Genomic DNA, 11,285 nt, shown 5'->3' on the forward strand with positions numbered 1-11,285 from the left:
AGCCATAAAGTTATGCAAACTGAGGAAGTAGCAGGTGTCACTACATCTGCAGATTATAACATTTACAAGGACCTTGCTCCAATCTGTGGAACGTGGGAGGGACATAAAACCCAGATTGAAAGGAAAGATTTTTAGCCACATGAAACCTTCAAAACCAGATCAAGTCATGTGGGATGATTGTGCAATGCCTCCTGTTCGTCGGCATGCCAGTCATGAGGGATGAAATCCTTAAACTGAGAGACCTTGGCTTTTCACTCCGGCAGATCGCTATGCACCTTGGACGAGATGTCATCACTGTTAATTGTGAGTTCCAGTGGTTGGAAGAACAATGGCGAACTGGAATGATAGCAAGAGGTGCGCAGAGACGAACCTCTGCACGGATGGATCCCCTGACAAAGCATTTGCATGACATTAGGCTAAGAGCCAGACGTCCAGCTACAGGTGTTCAACTGACCTCATGCCACCACTCTCAAAGGCTATCATGGTACACAGCAAGACAAAAATGGAGGCTAATATAGAGGTCTTTCCTCATCAGCTATGAGTCTCGTTTTTTCAATGATCGCCAGAGATTGGTCCGGAGGCCATGTGGGCAAAGCCATGAAGAGGCCTTCACAAAGAGAACGTCACACTGGTCCTACTCCCAGGATTATGGTGTGGGGTGGCATAATGTATGGTGGCCAAAACATGCTATCATTGCCTGCAGACTCTAGACTTGTCTCCCATCAAGCACATCTGGGACATCATTGGTTGGCACTTGCAAAGTGAGCTGCCAGCAGGGGATCTGGATGATTTGTGTACCCAAGTGCATTCAGAGTGGCAAAACATTTCTCAGTTTCATGTCATTTTTGTATATGTGGTTTGTATGCACTTCATTGTATGTTTCACTATAGACTTTGTTTTAGCAGGTGGCCACAGCATTTTCAGGCACAAAACACACAGAAATGGCATTTTTCTGCAAAGCGCCATGTGTGTATGCAACATTTTTCATACTCTTTTTATTAGAATAGACTTGTAATGCGTTTAGTATGTCAATGCCCAGCAGGCAGAGACAATAGGACAGCAATGAAAACGTCTCCGAAATCTGTCCCAAATCAAGGCAAAAACCCGCACATGCCATGGCTGGCAAGCGGGCATGGCTTAGCATGACATGGGACGCGGCTTAGTGGGAAAGGAAATTTTCCTTAGGCCAGGTTTGGTCTTCGAGTCTGAAACTTGGATTTCTGCCATGGATTGGCAAACAGATCTGCACATGGATATACACCATAGAGGTTCTGCTGGTTATAAAACATATGGTGTTCTGAGCAGATTTCTTTCAGAACACGTGACCACGGCATAAAATATAACTTTCACTTGAATAGACAGTGAAATAGTTGCCAGTGGAATCTGCATTATTCATGGGACCTGATATAGCAAACAACCACAATCATTAAATGGAATGCATCACCTATATTTATTTTTCCTAATTAATACCAGATAGTGATGCATATTCCTTTTTTTCTAATTTGATTTTACCTTCTGATTGTAATTTTTTTTACTTTCCTGTACATGGTTATGGGGGCAACCATGTTGCCTGAGCTGCTAACAGCATTGAGAGATATGCTTTACAGCAGCCACCATGGGCCACTGACACAATAGACTGGATGGGGAGTTTACTGATTTCTTTGGAGAGTTTTCTTGACATGCTCTGTGACTTGTGCAAGGAGGGGGAGTAGATACGCTGCAACCATCCCTTATCATGAGTGGAGGATCCTGAGTTCTAAATATATAGGCCTTATTTGACATTGTATTCCTGTTTGTCATTATAACGAGATGACTACATAAAAGTGATCTTTTTTAAATATGGCCATTGACATAAAAAATAAATCACCCAAAATTCTTCAAAATATGTTTAACATTAAAAAAATCTTATTTAAACAATGTCATTTTCTGATGACTCATTTCCTATAACTACTATCTTTGTGTGTATGACCACCTTTAATTTTAGTATAAAAGTAATACCTTCTTTCATTGGAAATGCACACCTGACACCTGCGCTGATGTATGACATCCTGCTGCTACTATGATAATGTGTTCCTTTGCATGCTGTTACTCTGAATCACATAGTTGTTTCAGTTGCTGATTAACCAGAAAGTGCAAGTCTTGCAGTCAGTTGTGGAACATTCTGTGGACACTACAACCATCTGCAAATTCTTTTTCTGGAATCAGCAAGAGGAGTAAAACGTATGACTCAGTTTCTCGCTTCAGCAGACACATTATGGTTCAGTGTCAAGTAATAGGAAAGCAACCTGCCCCACCCGGATGAGCAGATACACCTCTTTACATAAAGTATCTTTCACCAAACTATAGCAGCAGTAAAAAGTGCATGAAATAACACTACAGCACTGTGCCATAAAAATAAGGCTTAACTGTAACAACACGAATACCACTGTTATGTCTATTCTGTACATGGTATTAGGCTGAGAAGTGATGACGAGTTCACAGATGGACGTAGGTGTCTGTACACCTGTTTATAAAACTATTTGACTTATTTTTGGTTGTAATAACAGTCAGTTTTGATGGTCACAAGCATATGACTTGACACTAGGGACTATATTGACTAGATAATGTAGATAATGGAAGGAATTTATTATGAGGTTAATATTTAAAGTCAGTTTTGCAGGACTCTGCTTGGCTACTTTGCACCAAGTTTTTCAAATGTGGCATGTTGTTTGTTAAATTTGGCACATCTTTAGACCTAACACTTTTGTCTAAAAATGCTACACCAGCTTCTTTACGCTACCCCCTACTGGAGTGAGTAGGAAACTTTTTTTGTGACTTTAAAAAAGTCTCAGTGATAACTCTAGAGTGAAACAAATTAAGATAGCTATCCACATCCACTATGCCACCCTCTTTACAAAACTGGGGTCATAAATATTGGTGCAAATAATCCCAAATAGTTGCAGAAGCCATTCTGGAGTGCAGGGTATGATACATTTCCCCAAGAGTCCATATTTCATGTATCAATACATTAAATCTAAAGAGAAAAAAATCTCCAATAAATATAAATCATTGAATTATCCTCTGTCAAACTTATTTAAGCTTTTGTTTTGGTGTTCTGCTTAACTCCAGATCCAATATGGCAGATATTCGGTTGTCACAAAGCTCCCAGAAGCTCCTGATTGGCAAATCAACCTAGCCATTTCAACATCTATCAACCTTCACCTTTAGCATGCCTTTTTTAGGTGGACAGGATAGGCTATCAAAGTGTTATTGGTGGGATTTGACCCCTCGGGATCCTTACCAGTCAGTGAAATGAAGGCTCTGCAATGTTTATGTCCATCCAGGTATGTGTTCAGGTACATACAGCTGTGCCTTGTATTGCAGCTCAGTCCCATTCACCTAAACGATTGACAATGATTGTCATTAGTGATGAGCGAAGCGAGCTTCGGATCCTAGATCCAAATTCGCTTAACTCCAAACTTCGGATTAATGCTGTACAGAGATCCGTTCCCATATGGCATTAAAATGTCATAAGGTGAAGTCAGTTATTCACGAAGTCCCGCGAGACTTCATTGAATAACTTTGGTATCTGATTTTTAAAGTGGAAAACCACTTTAAAACTTGGATCCAAACTCGGGTTTGGTTTTGAGGTACTTGTTAGGTTGATCATGAAACGATAGGCTCAATTTGGTTCAGTGATCTATTTTTTTTATTGTTTTGCCATTCATGGTTTTCTTGAATGTCTCATTGAATCCATACAGTTATTACATCACAAAATGTGCTCTATTACAGGGAAGACCACAAACATATAACAGTGTTTCTTTTGTGTGGGTTGTACAGGATAGTGGAAAAATTATGAACTAACAAGTTACAGAAGATGCTAGATGTGGTTTCCGCAAGAGGTTATGGAAAGTTGTGCCCATCTTATCATGTTCAGGAACACCTCCTGCAATACTAGACATGCACTTCAATTTTCTCTTTTGGTTCAGGCACTGAAGATTAGTTTTATAAACTCTATCCTTCAAACCTTCTCCACAGATAAAAGTTGCACACTGTTAGGTCTGGTGGCCCTCAATGCCATGTTCTTCTGTGAATTCCGCATGAACTTGGCACTGGGATTCATACAATTTATTTCAAGTTGCCCCTTCTTGCTGAAAGAAACAATACTCACACTTGTGATAAATGTAAGTGGTTATCCAGGTAAATATAATGATGATGTAATATAAATTTATAATGATCACTTCAGCAGGAGTCCGAGTCCCAGCACCACCACAGATCAACTGTTTCATCCAGAAGATAGGTCATCAGTAGTAATTTCCTAATAATCTCTTTAAATGTACATATAATTGATGTCAAAGATGTCAATGGACATGGCTGTTTTCACATTTACATCAAAGAATATTGGACCTACAGTCCGTGTACCCACCCATGATGTGGCTGTTGTGCCACAGTGTTTTTTTTTTGTGAATTAACAAACCTGTTTGGATGGAAACATGCTTTATCAGACATGATGTATTTCAACTGGTCCAAATGTCCATATAGATTTAGAGGAACAATTTCAGTACGCCTCAATATGTTTTTCTGCTAAAGTGTGTCTGCTTGGATAATTTTTATATTGATTTCCTTGGGAACTTCATATCTTCTCCTGGATGACTGCAACAAAGAAGGGTGTCTGAAAATGTGGTTATCTACCTTATTTTGGCATTAGCTACAAATCATGTTTTACGTCACTTCCACAGCAATCCATATATACTGTGTTTTGCTGGAAGGGAAAGGTCTAGAAATTGACCAGCAAAAATGTCTGGAGTTTCCTTTAATGAGCCTGGGAGCACATAGGCCTTCACTGACACAATTCTTAGTTGAATCAAATATGGCTTGTTGGGCACACTCAAACACAACACTACTGCCATCCGCAAAGAGGACCACTAGACTAGCAGGAAAGGATATGATGGGTCTTATTCATTTCTTAAAGTGTTCTGGTAAAATTAAAGCAGAGTGCTGATTGTTTGTTATGGGCAACAAAGACAGTTTTACTGTAAGAAAGTTTTAATGAAAGACACCTGGTAAGAATTATCATGTACAAACCACATAAACGAAATAGCTGTCTGTTTTACGTGGCCCACCCTGCCGTTTTCACTGTCCCTGTAGCACAGTAGAGAAAATCATTTTGAAGAAAAGCACTAAAAAGGTATTTAAAGGGGATGTCCATCTTTAGGACTATTGGTAGTAGCCTGTTGTACCTGTTGAAAAAAATCATACTCACCTGTTCTATGCTTCTAGACATATGGGGTCACAAGCACTGCTGCAACCAATGAATTACCTCAGCGGTGATGTGTCCGCAAGCTGAACATTACCGAGGACATGACACAGCTGAAACAAGTCAATAGCTGCATTGGCATTCATGATCCCATCTATTAGGAAGTTTCGGTATTGAGCTCCGTCATAGGGGCTCAATACCGGGAAAAAAAAGCTTCTGTTTTGGCCCTATTCATTGTCAATGGGGACAAAACTGAACTGAACAGAATGGAAAGCTCCAAAATGCATTCCGTTCCGTTTAGTTGCATTCCGAGACCGGAGAGAAAACCGCAACATGTTGTATTTTGCTTTCCATCCTAGGAAAAACTGAAAAACTGATTCGTCATGACCCCCAATGCAAGTCAATGGGGGACGGATCCGTTTTCTCTGCCACAATCCGCCACAATAGAAAACGGACTTTCAATGGAGTTAATGACTGATCTGTTTTGGCAATGTTAAAGATATATTAAAGATAATACAAGCGTATCCGTTCATAACGGATGCAGATGGTTGTATTATCAGTAACGGAAGCGTTTTTGCTGAACCCTAAAAAGGTCCAACATGCTGCTACCACTAATTAAAAAGTTACCAAAGTTGGACAACTCCTAAAACTGCCATACCTAAAGCAAGCAAAACAAGAGATTGATTGTTTTCAAGACCAACACAAATATTTGTGTGATGTCTTTTGGGATGGAATTTTTTTTGCCTTTAAGGGACATTACCATCTCAGAATGGGAATAGCAGAGGCAGACCTGCCATTAAGACTATACTGATGTGGGGCTCAGGGGGTCAAGGGAGTAGTGGCAAATGGCACCTACCATCAAGTGCCAATGTAAGTACTGTGCATGTTGGACCTGAGTCATTTTCCTTTCTACCATGGTCAGATCTGAATGCTGCTTTTCTTAACATGTTAGCCACCCCCAAAGTGCATCTGATTCCAGTTTGGGGTGGACTGGAAACAGAATTTCAGTCTTTGGACCAAAGTACATCTAGCAGAGTGTAGCTGCAAGGGGTGCATTAAAAGGGCCATTCTTTTTTTATGCTGCAGTAACTTTATTTGTGCATGTGTGCCCATCTTCTATATTTCAAATTTCAACACAAAATGGTCCCATCTTCTATATTTCATATTTCAACACATAATGTTCTGGACATATTGTGATCCAATAACAGAAATAAAATTAGGTATTTATGATTTTTTGGACAATGACAATCATTTTCTGTATCATACTACAATAATTTCTTGATTAAACATATATACCACTTGTTAAGTCCTAGAACACTATGGAAAGAAGGCACAGTTGACATGAGGAAGCCATACATCCTGTTGTATTCAAGTACCTATATATACATATTATGTGCTACTTATATACGTTCCATCATGGATTTCTTTACAACAGTTTCTGCCAAAGTTAAATCAATCAACATTACCTTCTTAGGAAAAACTTCTGCTTTCAGGCTGACTTTCTCTCAATTTAAATTCAGTTGGTGAATAGCCAGTTCTTCTTGGTTCTAAATGTTGATAAAAAAAAGGGTTTTCTTCATTCCTTCAATTTGATGTGACAGGACCCTGACATGAATAATGGAACTATTCCTTTCACAGGCAAATCAACTCAATTTACCATGCTTTTATTCTTCCGATGGCAGGCCTACAATCCTGTAAATTCCATGAGGTCCATTAAGTGAGAGATAGCTTTAGAAATGATGGAAAATGTATAAAGTAAACAGATTATTTTTGTCAAAATACTTTAATTTAAATATGGCCGTTTAGCATACGTTCACTTTTTCCTAATCAGATGTTAATTTTTCAAGTAATTTACTCTGTGCCGCTCATTCTTATATAATGTGGCTATACTTTCCCAGCTATTCAGTAAAATGATATATTTGTAATTGATTCTGATTGTATCATTTTATATAATTGACGTTGGACTATTGGAGATGTAAAGAAATCCATAATAACCAGTTGAAACGTTGCATCAGCAACATATCAGAATCTATAAAGATTTTGGACTCCACCAGTCCACAGTCAGACAGATTGTATACAAATGGAGGAAATTCAAAACCATTATTACCATCAACAAAAATGGTTGACCAACAAAGATCAAACCAAGCGCAAAGCTTATAATAGTCCGTGAGGTCACAAAAGAACCCAGAGTGACCTCTAAGCAACTAAAGGCCTTTCTTACATTAGCTAATGTTAATATTCATGAGTCCACCATCAGGAGACACTGAACAACCATGGTGTGCATGACAGGATTGCAAGGATAAAGATGCTGCTCTCAAAAATAAAACAATGCTGCCCACCTGCAATTTTGCTAAAGATCACCTGAACAAGCCAGAAGGATATTGAAACAATTTATTATAGACATATGAGACCAAAATATAACTTTTTAGTTTAACCTCTTAAGGACATAGGGCGTACAGGTACGCCCTTGTGCCCTGGTACTTAAGGACACAGGGCGTACATGTACGCCCTGTGTATTTTCGATCACTGCCGTGCGGCTGGCAGTGATCGGAACCCGGTGCCTGCTCAAATCATTGAGCAGGCACCTAGGCTAAATGCGCGGGGGGGTCCCGTGACCCCCCCATGTCGGCGATCGCGGCAAACCGCAGGTCAATTCAGACCTGCGGTTTGCTGCGATTTCTGCAGTTTCTGGTCCCCGCGGTCCCTGACCGCGGGGATCAGAAACTTTATATGCCTAAAAAAACGTTTTATTCACACCCCCCCCTGCACCCCCGAATGATTTTATGGTGGCGGGAGGTGCAGGGGGAGGGTTGCGGGCGGTGTGGGCGGTGCGGGAGGCGGGCGGTGCGGCAGGCGGGATCGCGATCCCCCGCCCGCCTCCCCTTGTATAATCGTTGGTTTCTAGTGGGTATACCAGGGTGCCAGCACATTGCTGGCACCCTGGTATAAACGGCTGACATCTGCGATGCGATGTCAGCCGTTTAACCCTTCCCATACAGCGGTCCGTACGGACCGCTGTATGGAAAAGGTTAACAGCGCAGGGAGCTCCCTCCCTCTCCCATCGGGGGGCTGCTGTGCCTTTGCAGCCCCCCGATGGAGAGGGAGAGAGCCCCCAGACAGCCCCCCGAGAGATCCCCTCCTTACCCTTCCCCGTCTGCGAAGTTCTGAGCAGACGGGGAAGGTTCCCATGGCAACAGGACGCCTCTCAGGCGTCCTGCTGTCCATGGTGCTGAACAGATCTGTGCTAAAAGCATAGATCTGTTCAGTGTAAGTAAAATACAGTGCAGTACAATATATATTGTACTGTACTGTATTATACAGACATCAGACCCACTGGATCTTCAAGAACCAAGTGGGTCTGGGTCAAAAAAAGTGAATAAAAGTGAAAAAAAAAGTAAAAATCAAAAAACACATTTATCACTGATAAAAAATGAAAAAAATAAAATTCCCTACACATGTTTGGTATCGCCGCGTCCGTAACGACCTGATCTATAAAACGCTCATGTTACTTTACCCGAATGGTGAACACCATAAAAATAAAAAATAAAAAACTATGATGAAATTGAAAATTTGCCCACCTTACTTCCCAAAAAAGGTAATAAAAGTGATCAAAAAAGTCGCATGTACGCCAAAATTGTAACAATCAAACCGTCATCTCATCCCGCAAAAATCATACCCTACCCAAGATAATCGCCCAAAAACTGAAAAAACTATGGCTCTTAGACTATGGAAACACTAAAACATGATTTTTTTTGTTTCAAAAATGAAATCATTGTGTAAAACTTACATAAATAAAAAAAAAGTATACATATTAGGTATCGCCGCGTCCGTATCGCCCGGCTCTATAAAAATATCACATGATCTAACCCCTCAGATGACCACCGTAAAAAAATAAAAATAAAAACGGTGTAAAAAAAGCCATTTTTTGTCATCTTACGTCACAAAAAGTGTAATAGCAAGCAATCAAAAAGTCATATGCACCCCAAAATAGATGCCAATCAAACCGTCATCTCATCCCTCAAAAAATGAGACCCTACTTAAGATAATCGCCCAAAAACTGAAAAAACTATGGCTCTTAGACTATGGAGACACTAAAACATTTTTTTTGTTTTAAAAATGAAATCATTGTGTAAAACTTACATAAATAAAAAAAATTGTATACATATTAGGTATCGCCTCGTCCGTGACAACCTGCTCTATAAAATTACCACATGATCTAACCTGTCAGATGAATGTTGTAAATAACAAAAAAAAAAACGGTGCCAAAAAAGCTATTTCTTGTTACCTTGCCGCACAAAAAGTGTAATATAGAGCAACCAAAAATCATATGTACCCTAAACTAGTACCAACAAAACTGCCAACCTATCCCGTAGTTTCTAAAATGGGGTCACTTTTTTGGAGTTTCTACTCTAGGGGTGCATCAGGGGGGCTTCAAATGGGACATGGTGTAAAAAAAAAACTGTCCAGCAAAACCTGCCTTCCAAAAACCGTATGGCATTCCTTTCCTTCTGCGCCCTGCCGTGTGCCCGTACAGTAGTTTACGGCCACATATGGGGTGTTTCTGTAAACTACAGAATTAGGGCCATAAATAATGAGTTTTGTTTGGCTGTTAACCCTTGCTTTGTAACTGGAAAAAAATATTAAAATGGAAAATCTGCCAAAAAAGTGAAATTTTGAAATTGTATCTCTATTTTCCATTAAATCTTGTGCAACACCTAAAGGGTTAACAAAGTTTGTAAAATCAGTTTTGAATACCTTGAGGGGTGTAGTTTCTTAGATGGGGTCACTTTTATGGAGTTTATAATCTAGGGGGGCTTCAAATGGGACATGGTGTCAAAAAACCAGTCCAGCAAAATCTGGCTTCCAAAAACCGTATGGCATTCCTTTCCTTCTGCGCCCTGCCGTGTGCCCGTACAGTAGTTTACGGCCACATATGGGGTGTTTCTGTAAACTACAGAATTAGGGCCATAAATAATGAGTTTTGTTTGGCTGTTAACCCTTGCTTTGTAACTGGAAAAAAATATTAAAATGGAAAATCTGCCAAAAAAGTGAAATTTTGAAATTGTATCTCTATTTTCCATTAAATCTTGTGCAACACCTAAAGGGTTAACAAAGTTTGTAAAATCAGTTTTGAATACCTTGAGGGGTGTAGTTTCTTAGATGGGGTCACTTTTATGGAGTTTATAATCTAGGGGTGCATCAGGGGGGCTTCAAATGGGACATGGTGCCAAAAAAACAGTCCAGCAAAATCAGCCCTCCAAAAACCAAACGGCGCACCTTTCACTCTATGCCCCGCTGTGTGCCCGTACAGTAGTTAACGGCCACATATGGGGTGTTTCTGTAAACAGAAGAGTCAGGGCAATAAAGATACAGTCTTCTTTGGCTGTTAACCCTTGCTTTGTTAGTGGAAAAAATGGGTTAAAATGGAAAATTAGGCAAAAAAATGAAATTCTCAAATTTCATCGCCATTTGCCAATAACTCTTGTGCAACACCTAAAGGGTTAACGACATATGTAAAATCAGTTTTGAATACCTTGAGGGGTGTAGTTTCTTAGATGGGGTCACTTTTAGGGAGTTTCTCCTCTAGGGGTGCATCAGGGAGCTTCAAATGGGACATGGTGTAAATAAACCAGTCCATAAAAATCAGCCTTCCAAAAACCAAACGGCGCACCTTTCACTCTACGCCCCGCTGTGTGGCCGTACAGTAGTTTACGGCCACATATTGGGTGTTTCTGTAAATGGCAGAGTCAGGGAAATAAAGATACAGTCTTGTTTGGCTGTTAACCCTTGGTTTGTTAGTGGAAAAAATGGGTTAAAATGAAAAATTAGACAAAAAAATGAAATTCTCAAATTTCCTCCCTATTTGCCAATAACTCTTGTGCAACACCTAAAGGGTTAACAACGTATGCAAAATCAGTTTTGAATACCTTGAGGGGTGTAGTTTCTTAGATGGGGTCATTTTTGGGTGGTTTCTATAATGTAAGCCTCGAAAAGTGACTTGAGACCTGAACTGGTCCCTAGAAATTGAGTTTTTGTAAATTTCGGAAAA

Source organism: Bufo bufo, chromosome 8 (assembly GCF_905171765.1).
Source record: "Bufo bufo chromosome 8, aBufBuf1.1, whole genome shotgun sequence".
Taxonomy (NCBI): Eukaryota; Metazoa; Chordata; class Amphibia; order Anura; family Bufonidae; genus Bufo; species Bufo bufo.